The 26,019-nt window shown below is 46.3% G+C and overlaps 1 protein-coding gene across 4 annotated transcripts in view; it reads right to left on the bottom strand.

The window, feature by feature from the left end:
- RALGAPB (Ral GTPase activating protein non-catalytic subunit beta) overlaps positions 1–9,279 on the bottom strand; it is a 1,713,320-nt gene extending 1,704,041 nt beyond the window's left edge. Inside the window, exon 1 of one of the 4 annotated variants that reach the window (XM_069243900.1) lies at positions 9,095–9,279. The gene's annotated coding sequence lies outside the window, so the exon portion shown is untranslated. The remainder of the gene's footprint in view (positions 1–9,094) is intronic. The other 3 variants (XM_069243898.1, XM_069243901.1, XM_069243899.1) reach the window with 3 other exon arrangements.
- Positions 9,280–26,019: the final 16,740 nt, after the last annotated feature.

The raw sequence follows: 26,019 nt of genomic DNA on the forward strand, positions 1-26,019 counted from the left end.
TTGCGCCCCCTCTTCCGTGACAACACGCAGGCGGGCCGGGAACATCATACCATACTGTATGCCCATCTGTCTTAATCTTTGTTTTGACTCCCTGAAGATAGCTCTCTGTTTCTGCACTTCTCGCGAAAAAATCCGGGAAAAGGCAAACTGTGCCGTTTTTCACTGTGCAATCTCCTTTCTTTCTCGCGTGCCCAGAAGATAGTCTCTGACCCTATACTGCAGCAGTGTTGCCATGACTGGACGTGGCGGAGATCCCAGTGGGAGAGGGTGACCTGGGACCCTGTGTGCCCTCTGCAATGCAAAAAATGCAAAAAGTCCTTCCCCTGCTGCTATCTTCGGAAGCCAGCACTTCAAGAAATCTACCATATAACTCCTCTCTATGCATTCAGGTAAGGCAGTCACATGGAGATTATTTTGCCATGATCTCTTTTTGGCATCCTCCTCCCTCAGTCCCAGATCATGATTTGCCTCTCCAAATTGCGTAATTTATCAGTTGAATCATTTAGAACTGGTAGAACCTCTTTGATTTGTTTATCCAATGTACATACTCTTTCTGCCAGCCGTCGGTGATCATCTCGCAGTAGGTCAGGTCTGTTGCCAGTGCATCGATTTTCCCCTCCAGGGCTTCACAAGAGGCCACTATTGTAGGAGGCTGGTCTGGCTTAAAGTGGGTACCCTGTGGTACTTACACCCTGTGCCAGGTCCAGTTATCCCTTATTAGTAGAATAGAGGTGTTTCTAGCAGCTTAGGCTGATAGAAGGTAGCTATTGCAAAGCAGCTTAGGCTGAACTAGGAGACATGCAAAGCTCCTACTATACCACTTATATCATATGCACAATATCATAAGAAAACACAATACTCCGAGTTACTAAAAATAAAGGTACTTTATTTTAGTGACAATATGTCAAAAGTATCTCAGAGGATACCCTCACTTAAGAGGTAAGTAATATACACAAATTATATGTACACAAACCCAAAACAGGTAAGTAAGAGTAAGAAAAGTAATGCAAACAGTGTAGAATTACAATAGGTTGCAATAGGCAAACATAGGTCTAGGGGCAACACGAACCATATACTCCAAAAGTGGAATGCCAATCACAAATGGACCCCAGACCTATGGGAGAGCTTGTAGAGGGTCGCTGGGACTGTAAGAAAATAGTCAGGGTGTCCAAGATACCCCACCCCAAGACCCTGAAAAGTAGGAGTAAAGTACACCTGCTACCACAAAAGAGCACAATGGTCATGATAGGGGGGACTCTGCAAGAACCACAAACACCAGCAAAGCACTGAAGACGGATTCCTGGACCTGAGGACCTGCAAGGCAAGGGGACCAAGTCCAAGAGTTGCGATAGTGTCCGGGGGGACAGGAGCCCAGGAAACCCCGGATGAAGGTGCAAGGAAGCTGCCTCCGGGTGGAAGAAGCTTGGGATTCTGCAACAACGAAGAGGACTAGGAACTTCTCCTTTGGATGGAAGATGTCCCACGTTGCGATGAAGGTTGCAGAAGTGTTCCCACGCAGAAATACCGCAAACAAGCCTTGCTAGCTGCAAGGGTCACGGTAAAGGTTTTTGGGTGCTGCGGGGGACCAGGAAGGACCAGGATGTCGCCCCTTGGAGGAGGAGGCAGAGGAGCGCTTTCAGAGAGAAGTACCGGAGCAGAAAGCCGGCAGGATTATGAGCTACAATGTTGCTGGTAGTCGTCTTGCTACTTTGTTGCGGTTTTGCAGGCGTCCTGGAGCAGTCAGCGGTCGATCCTTGGTAGAAGTCGAACAGGGAAGTGCAGAGGAACTCTGGTGAGCTCTTGCATTCATTATCTGAAGAACTCCCCAGGGGAGGGACCGTAAATAGCCAGAAAAGGAGGATTGGCTACCAGAGAGGTAAGAGCCTATCAGATGTCACCTGCTGGCACTGGCCACTCAGAGCAGTCCAGTGTGCCCCCAACACCTCGGGTTCTAAGATGGCAGAGGTCTGGGACACACTGGAGGAGCTCTGGGCACCTCCCCTGGGAATTACTGGTCAGGGGAATGGTCACTCCCCCATCAGCTGTCCTTTTGGGGGCTCGGGGGCACACTGGAAGTCAGGATATCATGGGGTTGAGGGGGGGGGAATGATCGCCGGCAGACATTTTCCTCCATTGGTGCCAGGTAAAGCCTTTAGATGTTTTATTAGTTAACACCCCTGATATTGTGGTTTTAAAAAGTGCTACTTCCAATTGCTTTCCATCCTCACAAGAAAATTCTTAACTCTTTACAATGTCTATTGCTTTGTTTAACAAAGGATCTTTCTTTTCTTGGAGCAGCATCTTGCAATTAACTGATCTCTTATTAAGGGAAGGTAAAATTTTCAAATTCTATCACAGGACCGGAGGCGAGGATTATGCAAATCTTTCTTCACTCTTTATTCAACAGCAAGTTCAAAGTTAAACAAAACATGAACAGAAAAACTACAAGTTCCATGAGCCCGCCGCCATGGTAACGAGTATCCAATGAGGTGCCCTCCTTCACGTCAGTATAAATGGCCCGAGACACGTCACACTTCCTCTTTCTTCACTGCTCAGATAAGTGCCTTTTCTGCCTCCGTTGGGAGTTTGTTTTCCTTAACTTGGCGCGCTGCCGCTCAATTGTTTTACGGGGCTTTCTGTAGCCGCTTTCTCGCCACGAGCGGTCCGGAACGGACGGGCCGCTCGAGCGCTTAGTTTCCTTTCGGCCCTCGGCGTGTTAATACACGTCGGGCCCACCAGAGGGAGCGCGCGCTGTGTTCTTCGTACTCGAAGAGCGCGTTTCTTCAGCGCGTGGCTCGCGCTTCGCGTTTGCTTTTTTGGGGTAACCTGTTGTGTCCAGGGAGTTAGGTTCCTGCCTTTCACCCAGACAAGCAGGGTTCGATTTCCAGGCCTGCCAGATGACACACTAAAACAGTCTCTTAGCAGGCATATCTGCATTAACCACTTTGCTTTTCTTCCCAGGTTTGAGGGTTTCTCCTCTATTGCATGTTTGCCACCCTGGTGCATTTTTTCATCTTCCCTACCCTGACACCCGTTTGGGTAAGAATTACCCCATTAGGGAAGGCATTATTTTCTTGACTTACTGTCAGTGACAGAGAGGGTAGGGATTTTACCCTATATATATTGTATATTTTTTGTTGGGTGTACACTCTGTCATAGTCCTCATTATGCATTCCTCCCAAGAGAATGAACCTTTTCCCAACATGTCCCCAGGTGAGGGTCCCTCTCACCGTACCCTTCCCCCCGGAGTGGACACTTTGTTTTCCCAGGCTATTTCTCACGCTTTGGCCCCTCTTAGGGATACTGTAGCTAAGCTTACTGAACAGGTGTCCAGAGGTACGGGCATGTTTGGTGTGACGGGAGCAGAGGGTGATTCCTCTACCCTTTCAGCCCCCAGGAAAATGCGCAAGCGCGACGCGGGGCACCTGGGGGATGGGGTATTTTCTCCCAATCCCAAGAGTGCGCGCGCGCATAAGCGCGTACCCTCCCGGGAGGACCGTTTGCCCGGAGTACTGGGTGACAAGCTTCACCACCTATGGAACCCTGATCGGGGATCCCCCAAAGGCTTCATGGGAGGTTCAGATGAGGACTCATCATCTCTAGATGACGACTCGGGTCGCCCTTGGCGTCCGGGTGCTACCCTACCAGATCCTTCGGATCACGCCGATTCTGACTCCGATATGTTTGAGCCGGAGGGTATCTACCATCCGCGTTCCTCGGAGTGGCGTCCAGACCTCAAGGTGGCTGAATATGTCGCCGGTAAAATTAGGCAACCTCTGGACAAAGAGGTGCGCGCTCGTCTACGGGCGGAGTGCCCACGCCCGTCTTTATCAGATAAGGTCGCTCTCACGCCAGTTATTGACACAAAAATGTGTACGTTTTTCTCCAAGTACACCAAGGATCCCAAGAAAGGGATTGATCGCTCCTGGAGGGCATGCCAGGATAAACTTCTTGATGTGTTAGGTCCCCTCACACAAATTATTCAATTGGCGGAGCGGGCCAAGCAAGCAAACACTACTCAGAACTCGTAGATTTAGAGGTTCAGGCCCTTCTTCACAAAGGTGCCATTTCCTTTACTACCCTTCACCCCACAGGCTTCGTAAGCAACATCTTCTTGGTGGACAAGAAGGACAAAGGGTTTCGTCCCGTTATCAATCTTCGTGCTTTCAACGAGTGGGTGGTTTACAGACATTTCAAAATGGAGGGTATTCACTTGCTCCGCGACCTCCTCTTACAGGAGGACTGGATGGTTCGTCTAGATCTCAAGGACGCGTACCTCACGGTCCCTATTTTTCCACCCCATCGCAGATTCCTGCAATTCTTATGGAACAACCAGGTGTTCGAATTCACCACACTCCCCTTCGGCCTGTCGTCGGCGCCGTGGTGCTTCACGAAACTTCTCAAACCAGTAGTGGAAACTCTGAGGTTACAAGGCATTCGCCTCATAATTTATCTGGACGACATCCTTTTGATGGATCAGTCCAGGTCCCGGTTGGTGTTCAATCTGAACACAACTATTGCGCTTTTCCAGGACCTTGGTTTTGTGATCAACCAACAGAAGTCGCAACTTACCCCGACTCAATCGTTGGTCTTCCTAGGGTTTCTAGTGGATTCCCGCTCAGCGTCTCTCAGTCTCCCGGCGACAAAGATTTCCAAAATAAAGAAGGAACTGAGAAAGGTCCTGCAACGGGACCAGATCTCTCTACGCCAGTTAGCCAGAGTAGTAGGCCTGCTTTCGTCTTCGATTCAAGCCATTTTTCCGGGTCCCCTACACTACAGAGCCCTGCAACGCTTGAAAGCGTTTCACCTTCGCCGAGGGGTGACGTACTCCGAGTTGATCTCCCTGTCTCAAGAGGCCAGGACGGAGTTGTGCTGGTGGCTGGACCACATGGAGGCATGGAATGGCAGGGCCATCTTTGGGGCGGCCCCGGATCTGGTGATCGAGTCAGATGCCAGTCGCCAGGGATGGGGGGCTCGTTGCGGGGACATCTCGTTGGGGGGACGCTGGACCCCGCAGGAACTAACCATGCATATCAACTGCCTGGAGCTCCTGGCGGGCTCTTTTGCAATCAAGTCCCTCACGAGAAACAAGGTCTCATGCGTAGTTCTACTACGGATGGACAACGTATCGGCAGTGCAATACATAAATCGTTTAGGGGGAACAAGATCAAGAGCCCTAGCGGGGCTAGCGATAGATTTTTGGCATTTTTGCCTTCAACACCAAATCTCAGTCACAGCGGAGTATCTTCCGGGAACCCAGAATGTGTGGGCAGACTGGAATTCTCGGTTTCTCCGGGATCCCAGCGATTGGCGACTACATCGCTCGGTTTTTCAGGCGATCATGGATCATTGGGGTCTCTGTTCAGTGGATCTCTTTGCGTCTCGTTGGAATGCCCAGCTTCCCCTATACTTCAGCTGGCGTCCGGATCCGGGAGCGATGGCAGTAGATGCGTTTCTCCAACATTGGGGCACGCTTCAGGGTTATGCTTTTCCCCCGTTTCTTCTTATCCCGCGGGTTGCTGCTCAAGTTCGCCGCCAAGAGGCGACGGTGATTCTAATAACCCCCTGGTGGAGATCACAGGCATGGTTCCCGACTCTGCTGGAACTCTCGTGCGAGTGTCCTCTTCGCCTCCCGGATTTTCCCTCGATACTCCTGGATCCGTCGGGGTGCTGCCACCCTCTAATCCTTCAAGGTCATCTTCCCCTCATAGCTTGGAAGATTTCCGGCATCATTGGCAAAACAACCGGCTTTCGCAGGAAGCTAATAACTTCATCGCACAGGCCTGGGCCCCTGGTACATGCAAACGATATAGATCAGCATGGAATAGGTGGTCTAGTTGGTGTGTGGGCAAACACTGCGATCCCATGGGGGCCAGCATTGCCGACATCATCAATTTCCTGGCGGAATTAGCTGCATCCGGCTTAGCGTATCGCACCATCAATTCTTTTCGCTCGGCCATCTCTGCGGGCCATCCTCCCCTGAATAATCTCCCGATTGGGGGACATCCCTGGGTTTGTAAACTTCTTAGGGGTATTAGACTCTCCAGACCTCCACAACCTAGATATTCGGAGCTCTGGGATGTGAACTTGGTTCTTAATCTCTTATCCTCTTGGCGGGACAACCAACATTTGTCGATGAAGGAATTGTCGGCAAAATTAGCCATGCTTCTCTGCCTCATTTCCTGTAAGCGTGTGTCAGATATCAGAGCACTGGATGTTTCCGCTCGAGTCTTTACTCCAGAAGGAGTCACGTTTACTATTGCAAGGAGGACAAAGAATAATACCAGGTCGGTGTCCTATCCCGTTTTTCCTGATTCCCCGAGGCTATGTGTGGTTAGATGTCTCAAAGTCTATGAGGAAGTAACCAGTTCTTGTAGACCCCCAGGTGAGACTCAATTGTTGATTTCTATTAAGAAGCCGTTTAGGGCGGTTTCTTCTCCCTCCATTGCCAGATGGATCCGGTGGATTCTCTCTGAGGCAGGTATAGATATTCGAGTTTTTGGGGCTCATTCTACTCGGGGAGCTATGGCTTCCAAAGCCATACAGGTGGGGGGCAGATTGGAGGACATCATGCATGCTGCTGATTGGTCTTCAGAGTCTACTTTTAAGACGTTTTACTTTAAACCAATTCACGACGCAGCCGCACTGGTGGTAAGTAAGCTTTGAACTTGCATAATCCTCGCCTCCGGTCCTGTGATAGAATACGAAATTTCCTAGCTATCGTGAAGGAAAGTTTCAATTCTATTAAGGACACGGAGGCGAGGATTATCCCACCCACATACATTTCGCGGATATGTTCCCTCCCGATTACATCTATCTGCGTAGCAAGGTGGTATACTTGCGTTTATGCCTTTGTTTATTGGTTATTCTGCTCATATTTTAATTTTTCAGGAAAACACTTGATTCAGATATATTTTTCATTTATATGTGTTTTGGAGTTCATAACTTTGTTGCCTTTGGTAGGTTTCCTGTGTTCTATCGGACTTGCATCTAATTACACCTATTTTTTAGGTTCCGAAACTACGACCAATTGACTCTACCAGGATTCCTTCCGCAGTGAAGTCGAGGAAGTGTGACGTGTCTCGGGCCATTTATACTGACGTGAAGGAGGGCACCTCATTGGATACTCGTTACCATGGCGGCGGGCTCATGGAACTTGTAGTTTTTCTGTTCATGTTTTGTTTAACTTTGAACTTGCTGTTGAATAAAGAGTGAAGAAAGATTTGCATAATCCTCGCCTCCGTGTCCTTAATAGAATTGAAACTTTCCTTCACGATAGCTAGGAAATTTCGTATTCACATTTACCTGCAAATACTTTTAATGCCGTTTTAAATGTATCTATACTTTTATTAGGTTGTTGCATTATAGTAAAACATTTGTACCTATGCACCACAACAGTTTTGTTTTTTGTAAAACATTTGCCCCTTCAAATTCATGTGAGTCTATCTCTTCTGAAGGTTAATAACTAGGTAAGAGTTCAAACACATTTTGACCCTCTACTCCTAAATAATAGTACATCAGGCTATTTTTTCTTGCTCCTAGGTAAGCTTCGAACGACCTTACTCATAATTTCCATTCCAAGGGAGGATCGCCAGGGTTCCTGAAAAATGTTGCTGGAGGTGTTACATTCTGCATTTTTGTGTGAACTGAAAGTGTTTTATCTTCGCTGTTGACAATACTTGGACTTGCACAATATGCGAGTGACAAAAAAAAACAAGTGCAAATCGCTGTATTCTACTGTATTCAAATCATCACACAATTTTCCAATTCACAACACTGTGCAAAGTACCGAGTAATCAAATAAGTTACATGCTAATGGCTGTACTCTGTATTATAGAGCGCCAGTTCAGCAGTGTGCTATGCTTTATAGCGCATGCCAATGTAGATATATTCTTGAACCTGATGTACGCCTGCAAATAGCTGCGATTCACTTCCACGGAACACGTGCAGGTCGTTGTATGCTGCACTATGCTTTTGTAATATGTAAGCATACAAATCGCTGAGAAATGCACCGATTTCCTTTAAAAACACCCTTTTCAAAATGGCCGCCGATTTGAGCAGTCCCTGTTAAGTGTTGCTTCTAGGCTCTTCCTAACGAGATTAAGCCACAGATGCCGTAGGGGAAATTTGACTGGCAATCCTCCAGGCCTCTCACAGCTGGTAGGGCAATTTCTTGATGATATAAACGCCAATACGCTGAAAATAGATCTAGAATACAAGCACGTGTTGAAAAATAAAACGTTTTATCTCTGGCATATCAAATTACACTGCGCCACAACTGAGTGGGAGAAGATTCTCTGTAGCACTCAAGCAGTGACATCGAGTGCGGCATTCAATTTAGGCCGCTCATCACGTAATCAGTCCTCTTGACACAACAAGCTTTTAAAACTGCATTTCTGCTCGGCCCCCTCCCAAAAAAAATAGCGGCAGGCAACGTACTGATACGGTCTCTGTGCCCCTCACATTGTAAGGCGAGTCCTGCACTCTTCACACAATGATATTTTCAGTAAAGAATATTGCGGCTTCATTATAAGGGGCACAGTGTAACTGTCACTTGGAAGGCATGGAATACTCACATCATTAGAGCCGTTGATGTAATCGTGTTCCATGCTCTCCATGTGACATCACCACGCAGACTTTAGGACATGGTTAGTTCACTATAAAATGTCACTCAAAATATCACACATACAACATAGAAACGTCACACAAAAGCCAATTGAAACCTTGCTATTACTCCCAATGACAATTCACAGGGGATATTGAGAAAACAGCCCCCTTTAAACTGGTATAAACAAACCATCTTTGGAGCGTACTTCCCGTTTGCAAATATCTATGCCCTACAGAAGAATGTGTAGTATTTTTGCTTGGTAATAGAGTAACACAAATTGGAAAATAAATAAAAAAATTGTAATGTGGGCGGGCGTATGAGTAGGGGGTTGGTCATGTACTTCTCCCACCCCATACAGTAGTTCTCTTTATCCAGCTTTCAACGCCCCAGTAGGATCCTAGCAGATGTCTTTTATCTGCTCTACCTCGCTCATCCCGGGATTTTCCCTTGTGTTTCAGGTTACAAATTTACGAACGCGAGCCTCACCTCAGGGAATGCACAGACTCCAAATACCTCAGCTTTGGTTACGAAGACGAAAGGTTAACGGAAATCTATTTTTATTTTTAATTGATTGACACGATAAAGACCAACAGTGTGGGGGTCATTTGAGGATGTATTTCCCAGTAAGCCCTGCGACTGGTTAGAAAGAAATAAAAAAACGACCCGCCCTTAAAAAAAAAAAAAAGACTGCGCTCCCATTCGTAAAGCTATATTACTGCACCCGGAAGAAATCTCGTTTGCCTGCTGCACCGGAAGTATGGTGAGTGTATACCTTCCGGAGCCACAGGGATTCCTCCAATGGCCCCGGAAGGTATGGCCCAGTCCCCGCCACACTTGTGGAGTCGAGATTCTGTTTCGAATCATTTATTCTCCTGGTGCCCAAAAACATAATGTGACCTTGTGTAATGTAACTGGTATTTATGTAAAGTGCTCCATTGCCTTCTGGTCCAGTCAGCGTTACATAAACCTCCAACAAATAAGCCTCCCTTAGCTTGGGCTGAATTTCCCCTAGCTGCTGTCGAGTTGCCACAATTGTGCTGGGCCTTAAGTAGTCAGCCGCGCTGGACCGTGCCCCTTGTTAAAAATAAATAAATATATATATATATCATCAAAAACAAGTGACGCTGCACTCCCGGAGACTGTAAATTATTATATCACTTATTCACTTTATGAAAACTTTCAAACAGACACCACAACGCGTTTCAACAGTATGTCTTCTTCCAGGTGGTTTAGTCTGCTCTCTCTGTGCCTCTACTGCCATCCAGGTTTAAAATCAGCATTCTGGGTTTGTAAGTCCCCGTATTTCTCACACCTGGAACACTTGTAACGCTCCTCCTTTTCAATTTCAATTCTAAAATCGGAAGGAAAGATATGTGGTTGAACAACAATTTGCGTTGTGCAAAAAAATGAAATGGAGATTTATGACAGCACATACCTTTATAAGTAATTTGAAATATCAGGAAGTACAAACACACTTTACTAATTGGGAAAAAAAACAGTTGTGCGCAAAGGGAGGAGGAGTGTTGGCCCAGGATCATTAGTTCAGTTTTATCCCCATTAAGGTGGAGCATACTATGCTTCATCCAACCGGAAACTGCCTGTAGGCATGAGGCTAAAGAGTTTCCTTCCAATCCTGTGTTTGTGGAAAATGAAACCAACAACTGCGTATCGTCTACATGTGAGATAAGCGACAGTCCAAAGGATTCCACCAACTCTGCCAAGGGGGCTTGATACCAGAATTATACATCCTAAGGCCCAGAACACAATGGTCTGCCGTGTCAAAAGCAGCACTCAAATCAAGGAGTATCACCGCTGTTGTGTGTTCTTGATCCATCCATTTTCTTGCCTCTTCCATGACCGCTATAAGTGCTGATTCGGTGCTATGTAAGGGCCTGAACCCTGTCTGGGTGGAATGAAGGATCTTATTGTCTTCCAAAAACCTGGATAGCTGTAGATTGACAAATTTATCAAGAATCTTAGATATGGCAGGAAGTAGGGAAATAGGCCTATAGTTTTTAAGCTCAGAGGGGTCCAGATTAGGTTTCTTTAACAAGGACTTAACTATCGCATGTTTCCACGGAGTAGGGACAAGGCCCTTGGACAGGAAGGAATTCAGAAGTTCTGTCAAAACCGAACAATGACAGAAGACCCAAGGGCCAGCACAGAGGGAGGGTCCGGATCCAATGGGGAGCCTGACTTCAGAGATGCAAGAAGAGAGGCAGCCAGGGCCTGCGAAAGAAAAGAAAAATTGGATAGGGTGGGCATATTATTAAAAGGATGTTTAACCTGGGCTTCCGCCTTGGCCTCACTCCTGGACAAGTTCAGATAGATGGCGCTAATTTTCTGTTGGAAAAATCTCGCCAATTGGTTGCTACGGTTCACCGAGGCTTCAGTTAAGTCGATATTAGTGGGAGAATGTAAAGTTTCTTTAAACACTTGGAAAACTTCTGTCGGGGAGCCAGAAACTTGTTCAATTCTGCAGGAATAGTATATACCTTGTGATACTTTTATCTTGGCGTGGTAGGACCTAATAGCCCTCCTGTATTCCACCCTTGCTGCAGGGTCATAAGATTTTCTCCATTTTCTTTCTAGGACTCTGCAGTGTCTTTTGAGGTGAAGTAAGTGAGGGGTAAACCATTGGGCGCCTACTCTCCTTCGTGCTCCCGGTGAGGTCCTGTGAGGAAGTAAGGAGTCGGTGATCCAGTTATTGAAGTGATTAGTCCCTATATCATTTATGTTAGGAAAGTTAGGTTTACAACTTTACAAGGTCCTAACCCAGTATTTGGAGCTCAATTTATGCCATTGCCTACCAGAGTGCGATAAGGGCTGGGATGGCCTCCTAATAGTTGGTGTGTCTAATTTTAAAGGAATTAAGAAATGGTCTGACCAAGCCAATGGAAGAGGTGACCCTGAGGACAGGGCTTCAAGGTTACTAAAGACTAGATCAATCGTGTGTCCCTTGTCATGCATAGGGCCACCCACCAGTTGAGTTAAGCCAAGGGCTTCCATGCCAGCCAACAAACGGTTGGCAGCTGCCAGTTCTTTATTGTCTACATGAATGTTAAAATCACCTAAAATGGTGAGGTTGGGTTTGTTACATATCAAGTCAGTTAATTGATCTGAAAGGGAGTTCAGAAACTTGTCCGGGGAACCTGGGGGCTGGTATAGCAAGACTCCTGAAAAAGTGAAATGCGGATTCAGGGTCAGCGAAAAGAGCATACTCTCACAAACCATTAACTGAAGGGGGAGGAATGTCAACTTAGTACCTATTCTTTGAATGATTGCAATGCCTCCTCTTCTTGCGGTGGGTCTATCCAATCTGGCTATTACATATCCAGGGGGTAGCGCCAGAGCAATATCAGGTCCTGAGGCATCACGCAGCTTTACATCAGGCCTGGAAAGACCACAAAAGACTCAACACTGGGTTAGAATTGTATAAATAAATTAAGACTAAAACGACAAAAGGCAATAAGTAGAAGCAGAGTTATGATTTTTTAATGAATAAAAAGAGTTCTAGCACTTAAAAGCAATAAGCACCAATGGGGATTATCTTGTCGTGCTGGAACAGGGCAAATTCAACAGTTCAGCCCAAACACGATGAACAAGAGCAAGACAGGCCTAGTGAACATAGTACCCTGATCCTCGTCACAACAGCGAGATGCGGGGTGCAGATGGATGCTGCTTAGGGGCTGGGCCCACAGACGAGGTGATGCATCAATTTTCTTCATGCAGTGATGGCGATGCGTCTCTTACAAAGATGAAGCACTGGGCCGAGATGCGTTAGTTCCGAAGTACAATGCACCAGGTTTTTCCGCGCAGTTGAGGAGATGCGTTAATCACTCCAAGCTGCTGCAGCGGCGATGCACAGCTCTGAGTGTCGGGCTCTTGAGGCGATACGTTGGGTGCTGAGAGTGATGCACCAGTTCTACTCCTTCAACAGGGTCAATGCGCATGTCTGCTCCAAGCAGACTGGCGATGCATCGATTTCTCTGGTGCAGGTATCCTGTCCAACCTTGACCTCTTCCCCTCACTTCCCCCACCCCTTCAGTCCCCTAGGGCCCACCTTTCCAGGTCCCAACCCAGCACCTCAGCCACAACATCTGCGGGAACAGTGGTGCCAGTAGTAACCGGCTTCTGGAGTGCGCCAAGCAGCAGGACAGCCAGTGTGCCAAGGAGCCAGACCACGGACAGTCCCCCACCTCAAAAGCACAGAAAGTTGGCCACTGCCCGGCGGGAGAGAGGCAAAACATCTACCACCCAAGCCTCTCCCGGGAGGACAGTTGGGACTGGGAAGACAGCTGCGCCACCCTCCAAGGTGGGGAAGGGGCACAGAAAAACAGGCAAGTCGCCGAAAACCTGCACGGCGGACAAGACCGCCACAAGCACCGCTGCCAAGGACACCGCCGCCACCAGCATCGCTGAACAGGACACCGCCGCCACCAGCACCACTGAACAGGACACCGCCACCACAAGCACCGCTGAACAGGACACCGCCGCCACCAGCACCTCTGGACAGGAAACCACTGCCACCAGCACCGCTGAAAGGGACACCGCCGCCACAAGCACCGCTGCAAAGGACACCGCCGCCACAAGCACCACTGAACAGGACACCGCCGTCACCAGCACCACTGGACAGGACACCGCCGCCACCAGCACCGCTGAACAGGACACTGCCGCCACAAGCACCGCTGCCAAGGACACCGCCGCCACAAGCACCGCTGAACAGGACACCGCCGCCACAAGCACCGCTGAGCAGGACACCGCCGCCACCAGCATCGCAGGCCAATGAGCTCCAAAACCTCCGACGCTACTGAGGCCGCCACGAGCAGGATGAAGCACTCTGGGCACAAAGCCCCCTCCGGAACCAGTGGAGATCAGAATCCACTACCTCTGTCCTTGGCAGGATGAATCACTCTGTGCACCAGGCCCCCTCCAGAACCAGTGGAGATCAGCATCCACTGCCTCTGTCCTTTGCAGGATATAGCACTCTGGGCACCAACCGCCCTCCAGAACCAGTGGAGAAAGGCATCCACTACCTCAGGCCTTGGCAGGATGAAGCACTCTGGGCACAAAGCCCCCTCCAGAACCAGTGGAGATCAGCATCCACTACCTCAGTCCTTGGCAGGATGAAGCACTCTGGGCACCAAGCCCCCTCCAGAACCAGTGGAGAAAGGCATCCACTACCTCAGTCCTTGGCAGGATGAAGCACTCTGGGCACAAAGCCCCCTCCAGAAGCAGTGGAGATCAGCATCCACTGCCTCAGTCCTTGGCAGGATGAAGCACTCTGGGCACCAAGCCCCCTCCAGAACCATTGGAGATCAGCATCCACTACCTCTGTCCTTGGCAGGATGAAGCACTCTGGGCACCAAGCCCCCTCCAGAACCAGTGGAGATTCACATCCACTTCCTCTGTCCTTGGCAGGATGACGCACTCTGGGCACCAAGCCCCCTCTAGACCAGTGGAAACTGTTATCCACTTGTGAGACTGTGGCTTGGCACTACCCAGGATACAGTAGTGGGCAAACCACCCACTGTAAAGACTTGTGAGACTGTGGCTTTGCACTCCCCAGGATAGAGCAGTGGGCAAACCACCCACTGTAAACACCTGTGAGACTGTGGCTTTGCACTCCCCAGGATAGAGCAGTGGACAAACCACCCACTGTAAAGACTTGTGAGACTGTGGCTTTGCACTCCCCACGATACAGCAGTGGGCAAACCACCCACTGTAAAGACTTGTGAACTGTGGCTTTGCACTCCCCAGGATACAGCAGTGGGCATGGAGCCCCCTCGTGGATCTGGCGTCGTGCACTTATCCGGCTGAGGTGCCCCCCCCCCCCTTCCCCCTGAGGTGCCTGTTGTATTTCTATCTGATGCCCCAGCAGTGTTCTCTACTTTTTGATCGGGTATCTTGTGTGGGCCTCCCCCATGCATTTTGGGCCCAGTGGTCCACGCCTTTAATGGTGGAATACCTTGGACTAGTATTCTTGGTGTATATATTTGTTTATAGTGTAAATATATATATATTTTTGATTACTGTATTTTAATAGATTACAAACGTTCAACTCATTTCCTTTTGTCCTTGTATTCTTCCGGGGGGGGTTGGGGGTTGTTAATGTAATGTATCAACATGTACTTGTGTGTGTGTTGTAGTGGGTGAGGGTGGGGGTAGGAGTGTTGTGTTTTGCGTGTGTGTGTCACTCTTTTTTCCCTCCACCCTCCCCTGTGTCGTAGGTGCAGTACTCACCGTGGTCTTCGCCGCCATCTTTGATGTTCCTGGTAGAGGAGCAGGAAGACAAAGGCTGGGTGTATCTGGAGCTCGGGTTCCATGGCGTCCTGGTTCCTCGTGGGGTGTGTAGAGGTGAGCGTTTTCCCTTCCAAGTCCTGTTTCCGCCGTGTTTTTGTTTGTGGTGAATCCGCCCCGGAAAAGGTGGCAGATTGGACTGTTGTAATACAGTGGGCAGAACCTTGTCTTCCGCCTGTCTGTTGGCGGTTACCGCCGCAGTGTTTGTTTGTACCGCTGTGGCGGTCGGAGTGTTAAAGTGGCTGTCTATGTTGGCGGTGTCCGCCACGGTCGTGATTCCATTTTTTTTACCGCCGCTTTAACACCGACTGCCAGGGTTGTAATGAGGACCAAAGTGTTTTTTAAATATATCTGGCTTTCCTACAGAAGGTGGCATCCAAGATTCACAAAGAACAGGAGATTTTGCTTCCTGTGTTCTGTCTCCCTCTTTAATGATATTTGTGTTTTGACCACTGACTCCACGTTGCACTTAGCCTAGCAGCACACCGTCACATTAGTGACCACCAGCTTCATTTTTCCTATTGACTTTATTTTAGCATTAACCACTGCCACGTTAAAAGCTGCAAGTATTTTTCCACATTATACAATATGCTCATGTTTTTATTTTGCATGTTTTGGTGATTTTTCCCACCAAGGGGTTAGGCTGATAAGAACATACTAAGACGGCAGGGGACGGTTTTGTTTTGATGGAGGGAGGGCACCTTGGGATTTTGGCCAATTCCCAATGTGTTCTTTTCAAAGCTGACCTAAAGTAACCAGCATTTTTTGAATAATAAACTTATGCAGTGAAGGGAATTTCTAGAATTCTCCTCTTGTTTGTTCAAACTATAAAAGAGGCCTAGGTCAGATGGACCGGGGAGTGACTCAGATCTCGGACATGCTCAGGACGCTGAGGTGTGTCATCCTTCCCGTGAGGATAAACTCTCTCTCTCTCAACGATCGATTCTGGTATCAAGGGATCTGATGCTGATTAGGAGGGAGTTGAATCAGATTTGCCCTTGCCTCATGGTGATGCATTTTTTGATTCATTATTTGCTTTGCCTTGTAATATAGATAACTATATGTGCAGTGGAGAATCATGTGTACATGTTTTCAATAAATTGCTCTGACCATTTTTAAACGTGTACTTTCAGCATGCTAATCTCCTTTACGAACCTTGCAAAGTGAATTAATAAATGTCATCTTTAGACTAAGAAGCGAATTCCAGAGATTTTTGTCAGTGCATGAGTGTTTCAGCTCAGTCATTAGTGAAGCAAAACATTTTGCCGTAGTCGAACAGTCTAAAGGGAGGTTGGAGGTTGAAAGTGTACGATTTAAAAGTGAAAATATGTGTGGCAGAGTGCCAAAGGAAGCACTGCAAACCTTTTCTGAAAATGCATGTAAAACTAAAATGCCTGATGAAGTCTTGGCAAATGTGTTTTCTTGTTTATCAGGACTTTCTAAATTTTGGGATGGGTAAAACAGAACTAATAAATGTTATTACATGTTTTAAAAAGGTGCTTTTCGAATGGAATGATGTCCCTTTTGTTCTTGACAGGAGGGTTTGGTTACTTTTGTCTGCTTACAGAAAAAGGCATGAGAGATGTAAGCAGTTATAATAAGAAAATAAGAAATTACAGAAACAACTTTATGACACAATAAATACTGCAACTATGCTGTCTTGTCAGAATAAGTTATTACAAGATAAGGTTGATATCTACCAAGCCGTCGCAGGGAAAGCTGATTTTTCACATTCCAGTAATGAGGAGGTTAAAAACGGTGGGGGCCAGTGTGAGCTACATGAGCAGAATGTAGTTCGTGCTCAGCCAATATTTAGACGAAAAATACAGAGTAGCCCACATATTTTGGCAGGAGTTGAAATGCATTCTTTAAAAGATTACACGCAGCAAGAAGTTAAGGATGTTAAAGATATATTCACAGAGGTTTTGCAGAGTAAAATGTGGCCAGGACATAGAAAGATGTTGCTACAGGTAAAACAAAAGATTTTGGCGTTTGCTACTCCCCGCACTAAGCAAGAGACACTGCGGTTCATGGGATTGTTTGATTTTTGGAGACAGCATGATCCTCATCTGAGTAAAATCTTAACCCTTTGGTACAAAGTGACAGGAAAAAAACATGAGTTTGAATGGGGTGAAGAGCAGCAGTGTGCTTTTGATTTGACAAGAGAAATAATTCAACAGGCTTTAGACTTGTGACATCGTGTTGCATGTAACTATCCAGGGACAATATGTAAATTGGAGCAGGTGGCAAAAGCAGAGAAGAACAGGAGTGTCCCGGGAGTTCTAGACTAAAATATTATCTGATGGGACTCTGAAAAACTGGAGAGAGCATTTAAATGAAGCTCTCCAGATTACAAAATGTTGAAACTCTCCTAATACAATCACATTTGGCCACCAACACCATTGTGTACTGAGAAATAAAACCCTGAGCTTCAGCTCCTTCCAGAGCCACACCCGAATCAGCAGGCCTTGACCTACATGCTTACAAAATTGCCCAACATGTCATAAGTCCAGTGTAGGGAGGAATGGTGAGGAAGGGGACTGCCCCAGCCCTTCTGACAGTACAAGGAAAGGGAGGTTTTGGTTCAACTTACAAAAACCCTGGTGCTAAGGTGTGGGTGGAATCCTCAAATACCCCTCCGGAGCCTGCAGAAATTATAGCCAATGGCCCTAATAATGTCCTGCTGATCATAAAACTAGGAAAGGAAAATGAGAGCACATTTCAGCTGACAAATGTTATTTGCAAGAAAGATCATACTTGTTTCTTTTACAGATCATACTACGACTTGCCTCTGACCATGAGTGTGCTGTGTGGTCTCCCTTTGGGCGTGTGCGTGTGGGGTTTGGAGGTACAGCACCCCCAACCTGAACCTGATTGATCGATCACGTTGTGCAACACCCCTGCTGCTTTTGAAGGGCAATAACTATGGATCCATTTGGAACAAGTTGTGCTTCACAGATCAAAGTTCTGCATTGGAATAATGCAGAGTACCATGGATGTCCTATCAACATGTTTGATTGCAATTCTAATGGAACCAACAACATGGCTTGTTATCATCTGGTGACTGCTGCCAGTCACATTAAACATGTTTAAGTTGCCATTTGGCTGACTATTTTCGTGAGGGAACCTCACTTTTACCTACATTCTAGCAAACATTACAGGTGGACCCTGTACCTTTACATGATTAGGACTCATGATTTTTCCATCTAACTCTATACAGACTTGTTATCCTAGAGACACTATTCAATTAAGTGAAGACTGCGATTCAATTACTATCCCAATCAGAATATATAAGTTTAAGTCTTTCTATTGTAGGTGTGCCTGGTTTAGATGTTCATAATATCTGAATGATCAATAAGTTAGCAAGTCTAATAGTTAAAAAATAATATTTACACTTCTATTGCTTTATAGTGATTTCTCTTATAAATTCATTATGTTGCTGTGTACAATACATACTTAATTTGCTTGTAATGTTTAAAAAAAAGAAGTTGATTTTAGGACTATAGGGTATATGAGTCATTGGTCTAAAGGGTGGAGTGTAATGACATTTGTGTTTTGCCCACTGACCCCACGTTGCACGTAGCCTAGCAGCATGCGTTACATTAGTGACCACCAACTTCATTTTTCATATTGACTTTATTTTAGCAGTAGCCACCGCCATGTTAAAAGCTGCAAGTATTTTTCCACGTTATAAAATGTGCTCATGTTTTTAACCACCAAGGGCTTAGGCTGATAAGAATGTACTAGGACGGCAGCGAACAGTTTTGTTTTGATAGAGGGCACCTTGGGATTTTGGCCAATTCCCAACGAGTTCTTTTCAAAGCTGACCTAAAGTAACCAGCATTTTTTAAATAATAAACTTATTCAGTGTGAGGGAGTTTCAAGAGTTCTCCTCTCTTGTTTGTCTGAGACTTCTAGAAAGACTGAGCATTTTTGTCACTTTTGATGGATCCATTTAGGATCACAAGGTTTTTAATGCTACATTAAGTAGATTAATTAGATCTACTATTTTATTGGCTTATTCTTTGTCTTATTTTCCTTTACTTGGGGTTGGGGGATTCAGGGTAGGTCCACAAGAGGTGTGAGAAGTTTGTGGGCTGAAGCACTGGCAGTTCCCCTGTCAGAAATCTGTAGAACGGCCATCCGGGCTTCAGCTTAGACTTTTGTAAAACACTACGAAAATGAGAGAGTTAGGAGGGGTACCTCATTTGGGGGAAATAGGTTGAACACAGTATTTTCTGCATAACTGCTTTTCATTGTGGTACTCTGATTAAACTTTGGTGAGATTGATTTGTGTATTGTGTTTTTGTGTTTGCAGAATAGCTGTGACGGGCAGTTATTGCTTTGGTAAATCTCAGAAGTAATGACTGGGACAAAGACGTGGGATGTGGAGATAATACCCAGTTACTTATCAGTAAATATTATTATTCTCAGTCCTTAATCTCCACGTTAAGGTTATTATGAACCACTCTGTTACCTGTCCCCCACGTGGCTTGGTATGGTCAGGAAGTCATGTGGACAAAAGGTGTAATCATACTACACAAGGATACGTGGGTCTCACCCCACAACTTCCTTTTTTTCCTCCAGGTTGAAGTCAAGTTCACCTCAAAAGTAATGACTATGATGAGGACATTAGGGACTAAGAATAATTATATTTACCAGTACGTAACTGGGCATAGCATTTCAAATTACAGACCCACAATGAGAGAGCCTGAAAGAAGGAAAAGAGTGGGCAGTGAAATGAGGGTACCCGGGGAAGTACAGCCAATGCCAGCCTCCCCCCAGGTATCTTTGGTACAGAAGATAAGATGGGGAAAATTGGTCGGTGAGGCTGACCATGGGAGGGTGGGCTACAGGTGGTAGGTGCAGGAAATGCAGCAGTTTGCTGACTATCTTGCCAGTGGGTAGACAGGGACAGATGTTAGCGAAGATTAAGTGGTTAGAGGTAAAGGTGTGTGGAGTAGGGTGGGTACATCAATTATGAAACGTTTTGTCCTGTGATTTATTCTGCAAGTATGTCAGAAGAGGCACTGCACATACTATGTGCTCCTAAGAATAATGACCTTGATTAAGCATGATTAGGTCCAGGCGGCAGGCTGGGTAGGTGCAGCACCAGCTGCTTGTTTACCCCTGAGGGTCAGGATATGCTCCAGAGGAGTGGCGAGGGCAAGAAGGCGGCATACGGGAAGAAGTAATTCTCTTAAAGCATGAAAAAGACTCACCAGTGCTTCGTGGAAGGGCGTGCAAGTGCAGTACCTCCCCGCAGGCAGGGAGGTTTCAAACATGTGGCCGTAGAGGCAGCTCTGGGACTCCATAGGTGACTCATGTTGAAAAGGGTGGAGAACGAGGCGAACCCCCAAGGCAAGCATGTGTTCTCCTAGGTGTGCATGCAGTCCCCGAGGCAAGGAGGTGTTCGGCTAGCAGGGTTAGCAGCAGGCCCAGGAAGGGTCCGGCAGTGGGTGGTCACTAAGGAGGAAAGGATGGTGATCTGTTGGACGGTCGGGGCTTACACGCTCTCTAGTAGGTGACAACAATGAACATCCGAGCCTCAGCTGTGAGACGTAGTGATGTCACGGCTGAGGGGCTGCTGGGAGTGGTAATTTCTGCAGGCAGTGTAACAAGGCTGCTTGCTACAGGCCTATTGGGAAGGAACACACACCGTATGAATAAAGTACTGGAGGACCCAACAGCAGAGAGGGCTGATTGACAGATGAAAGCTTTGGAAAAAGATGAAGTGTATTAGGTGATCTGTGTGAAGCACCACAAACTTTGAGACCTCCGCCAGACAGCACAAGGGCTACAGTTATGATGCAAGAAGAGAGGTGGCCAGAGGAAAGGTCAGGCGGGCAAAAGGAGGGTAGGTTGAAGGGACAGTGGGTATGGATGCCCAACGAGCAGGGCCATGTAGCCCTGAAACAAAGGAAAGGTCTTAAGTGTCTTTTTCCGCCACAAACACACGTGATGAATTGCTGAAAGTATGTCTACTACCATTTGGCAGACCTATGATGGTGATGTGGGTGATGAAGAGGGACTGGTAGTATGTAGGGTGTAGGGCACTGATGATGATGATGACAGCCTGGAGCTAGATTATGAGGATGATAGTGATGAATGGGAAGAGGGGGAGGTGAGAGAGGATTGTGAGAAGGTGAGACATGAGCGTAGAAGGAGAATAAATTAAGTAGAACAAAATGATAAAACGGAGGAGAGAAGGAGAGTTAGATCATTTCAGGTGTCACAAGCAGACGGGAAGAGCACCACAGTTTACAAAAGAAAAGGCAGGAGGAGTTGTTTGGAGGGCAGAAACAGTGCTGGTGGCTTGGAGCCAAGGCCGCAAGATAGTAAGGACCAGTAGTGGTAGGTATGGGATTTAAGTGGTGACAGAGTCCATAAAGTAGTGACAAGGTCAGTAGGAGTGGAGGTTATTGACCTAGCAAGAAATGCCCAGTTAGCAGCAAAAGGGGAACCGGCAAAGTAGGATCATACTGCTGTGGGTAATGTTAATAAAGACACAGCAAAGTGTGATAAGATTCAGAATGAAGTCAGAAAGACAAAGGGGAAGTAGAGGACAAAAAGTGGCTTGCTGGGGGTGATGTTCCCAGTCACAGGAAAAAGCTGCCTTATATGGGGTTTGCAATGCCATTGGGCTCTTATTTATCAGAAAGACAGCAGAATTTGGAAACATGAATTTATGGATGTTTTACACTACTCAACAGGAATATCCAACCAACTAGAGTGTTCGAAAGAAAAGGAATGGGAATTGGCAAGCAGGCCACAGGTGCCCACGATGGTGGACAACTGGACCTCAGCTTTTCTAATTTATGCCACTGTCTACTGTGAAAAGCATGGGAACATGGAAGTGGCTTCATTGAAGTATACTGGCATAATTCCTAAGGTGCAAATGCATTTTGGTGGTTATGCCTGGTACAGCGAGGAATTTAGGGTAAGGCTTAGCTTGAACCCAGATAAACTATTGGTGGGGGGTGGAGGGATAAACTCAGAACAGTGGCTCTAATGGCTGTTGTCAACACCTGCCAGCAACCACACATACGGCAAGTGACTTACCTGTCACTTACCAGTCCTTTCTGTATCATCCACCTCTCAAGGGGCAGGGGTGGGCGGGGACGAGGGCTTAATACAGGGGCATGCTGGGGCTTTAACAGAAGGCACTGTCCATGACAATTCTGTCATCATAACCACAAGTACTCCAAATGTGGTGGTAGACACCCGCTCTCTTATTGTTTTGCCATGGTCCATACAGGAGGACAGCGGGGAACTCCTGGTCAATAGTCGCAACCTGTGTCAAAGGGGGTCATACTCCAGTTAATATTTTAGGCAAGTGGCTGCAATACTACCCTGACAGGGAAGCAGCCACAAAGCTCAACTGAGGCTTCAGGGAAGGGTTTTTGTGGGTTATCAAAGGTCTAGGGTGCAGAGATGGGTGGACAACTTGAAATCAGCTAAATGGCTACCCAACATTGTAGGGGAGAAATTTGAGAAATAGTTGAGGGAACTGCAAGGCTGTTTTGGCAGAGGTCATTACCTGACTTAATGATGTCACCACTTTGTGTGGTACCAAAGAAGGCTAAGGAAGAGTATCTGCTGATCCATCACCTTTCCTGGCCTGAATGGGCCTTGGTGAATGATTAAATTGCAGAATGGAATGCCACAGTGTTGCACGCATCTGTTGACAATGTCATCAGGTTTGTGAAGTGTGGGTGAGCATGTGCAAAGTTGGCAAAGCGCGACATCAAGTCTGCGTTTGATTTTTTTGCCAGTTTATTCAGCAATTTCCCGATATTGGAATGCAATTCAGGGGAGCTGTATTTGTTGATAATGTCTTACCTGTGGTATGTGCGAGGTCTTGCTTTCTCTTTGAAACTATCAGCACTTTCCTACAATTGCTTTTGACGAGGAGCAGTGGTTACCAATTTGTAAGTCACTATTTGGATAACTTTTTGTTCGTAGAGAGGAAATAGACAGGAGAATGTGGAAAAGCTTTGCAAAGTTTTGAGAAGATAACACAGGAATTTGGTGTAATGTCGGCCCCAGAATAGTCTGAAGGTCCAACATGTCTGACATTCCTGGGTATTGAATTAGATATGGAACTGTTAATGCCAAGGCTTCCGGATAACAAGGTGCAAGAAATACAGGACTGTTTGGATAGTGAGATTGACATGAGGAAAGCTGAGTTAGAGTTGATTTAGACACTCTCGAGTTACCTAAAGTTTGCAAGGCGTCAGGGCTTCGCTATGTCAGGGCACATTTGCCACATCACAGAGCATGGATTACTACAGCAGTAAGAGCCTATTTATGTACATGGAAGATGTTTCTAAAAGAGGTCAACAGTTTCCATTTATATTCTATAGAAGGACACATTGTGACACATGCACATTTTTCTTACGCAGCAGATGCAAGAGGTTTTGCCACTTTCTGGAAGGGGAGGTGGTGTGCAGAGAAATGGCCAAACCATTGGGTGACCCAAGGATGGACTATTGCTTTTTTGGAGTGCCTTACACTGTTAGTAGCTTTTATGTTCTGGTGTAAGGAATTGGCTAACCGTGCAGTGTTGTTTAGTGTGGACAATATGAGGGATGTGGAATTTGTCAGTAGACAAAAGGCAAGGGACTTGAAAGTTTGGAGGTTGTGGGGGGGTTTCGTGCTAAGGTGTTTGCAAATTAATAGTGTATTTAAAGTAAAAGATGTGCCAGGAGCGAACAGTAATACAGGGAGTGCAGAATTATTAGGCAAGTTGTATTTTTGAGGATTAATTTTATTATTGAACAACAACCATGTTCTCAATGAACCCAAAAAACTCATTAATATCAAAGCTGAATATTTTTGGAAGTAGTTTTTAGTTTGTTTTTAGTTTTAGCTATGTTAGGGGGATATCTGTGTGTGCAGGTGACTATTACTGTGCATAATTATTAGGCAACTTAACAAAAAACAAATATATACCCATTTCAATTATTTATTATTACCAGTGAAACCAATATAACATCTCAACATTCACAAATATACATTTCTGACATTCAAAAACAAAACAAAAACAAATCAGTGACCAATATAGCCACCTTTCTTTGCAAGGACACTCAAAAGCCTGCCATCCATGGATTCTGTCAGTGTTTTGATCTGTTTACCATCAACATTGCGTGCAGCAGCAACCACAGCCTCCCAGACACTGTTCAGAGAGGTGTACTGTTTTCCCTCCTTGTAAATCTCACATTTGATGATGGACCACAGGTTCTCAATGGGGTTCAGATCAGGTAAACAAGGAGGCCATGTCATTAGATTTCCTTCTTTTATACCCTTTTTTGCCAGCCACGCTGTGGAGTACTTGGACGCGTGTGATGGAGCATTGTCCTGCATGAAAATCATGTTTTTCTTGAAGGATGCAGACTTCTTCCTGTACCACTGCTTGAAGAAGGTGTCTTCCAGGAACTGGCAGTAGGACTGGGAGTTGAGCTTGACTCCATCCTCAATCCGAAAAGGCCCCACAAGCTCATCTTTGATGATACCAGCCCAAACCAGTACTCCACCTCCACCTTGCTGGCGTCTGAGTCGGACTGGAGCTCTCTGCCCTTTACCAATCCAGCCACGGGCCCATCCATCTGGCCCATCAAGACTCACTCTCATTTCATCAGTCCATAAAACCTTAGAAAAATCAGTCTTGAGATATTTCTTGGCCCAGTCTTGACGTTTCAGCTTGTGTGTCTTGTTCAGTGGTGGTCGTCTTTCAGCCTTTCTTACCTTGGCCATGTCTCTGAGTATTGCACACCTTGTGCTTTTGGGCACTCCAGTGATGTTGCAGCTCTGAAATATGGCCAAACTGGTGGCAAGTGGCATCGTGGCAGCTGCACGCTTGACTTTTCTCAGTTCATGGGCAGTTATTTTGCGCCTTGGTTTTTCCACACGCTTCTTGCGACCCTGTTGACTATTTTGAATGAAACGCTTGATTGTTCGATGATCACGCTTCAGAAGCTTTGCAATTTTAAGAGTGCTGCATCCCTCTGCAAGATATCTCACTATTTTTGACTTTTCTGAGCCTGTCAAGTCCTTCTTTTGACCCATTTTGCCAAAGGAAAGGAAGTTGCCTAATAATTATGCACACCTGATATAGGGTGTTGATGTCATTAGACCACACCCCTTCTCATTACAGAGATGCACATCACCTAATATGCTTAATTGGTAGTAGGCTTTCGAGCCTATACAGCTTGGAGTAAGACAACATGCATAAAGAGGATGATGTGGTCAAAATACTCATTTGCCTAATAATTCTGCACTCCCTGTATAGCAGATGTTTCATCGCATTTGGAATTTGACCCCATCAGTAGAAAAAGAGAAGACAGAGTTCCCACTGAATATCTGAACATGGGGGAAATGAGGGTAGTTGATCAGGTGGAAGAATCTGTCATACCTTCAACAAGAAGTTGTTACTGGCAAGCACGCTGGAGTTTACTTGTTTTGGATGTATTAGATATGTGGGGATAGAAAGACAGTGCAGGAGAGAGGGATTTGTTGGACTTTGTGTAGAAAGGTAGCCTCTTTCTAGCCTTGTTACCCCCACTTTTGGCCTTTTTTTGAGTATATGTCAGGGTGTTTTTACTGTCTCACTGGGATCCTGCTAGCCAGGGCCCAGTGCTCATAGTGAAAACCCTATGTTGTCAGTATGTTTGATATGTGTCACTGGGATTCAGCTAGCCAGGACCCCAGTGCTCATAAGTTTGTGGCCTATATGTGTTCCCTGTGTGGTGCCTAACTGTATCACTGAGGCTCTGCTAACCAGAACCTCAGTGTTTATGCTCTCCCTGCTTTTAAAATTGTAACTGCAGGCTTGTGACTAATTTTACCAATTCTCTTTGGCACACTGGAACACCCTTATAATTCCCTAGTATATGGTACCTAGGTACCCAGGGTTTTGTGGTTCCAGGAGATCCCTATGGGCTGCAGCATTTCTTTTGCCACCCATAGGGAGCTCAGAAAATTCTTACACAGGACTGCCACTGCAGCCACATTGTTCAGGGCAAATTCCCCGGACTTTGTGAGTGCGGGGACACCATTACACACGTGCACTACATATAGGTCAATACCTATATGTAGCATCACAATGGTAA

Source organism: Pleurodeles waltl, chromosome 7, assembly GCF_031143425.1.
Source record: "Pleurodeles waltl isolate 20211129_DDA chromosome 7, aPleWal1.hap1.20221129, whole genome shotgun sequence".
NCBI classification, from domain to species: Eukaryota; Metazoa; Chordata; class Amphibia; order Caudata; family Salamandridae; genus Pleurodeles; species Pleurodeles waltl.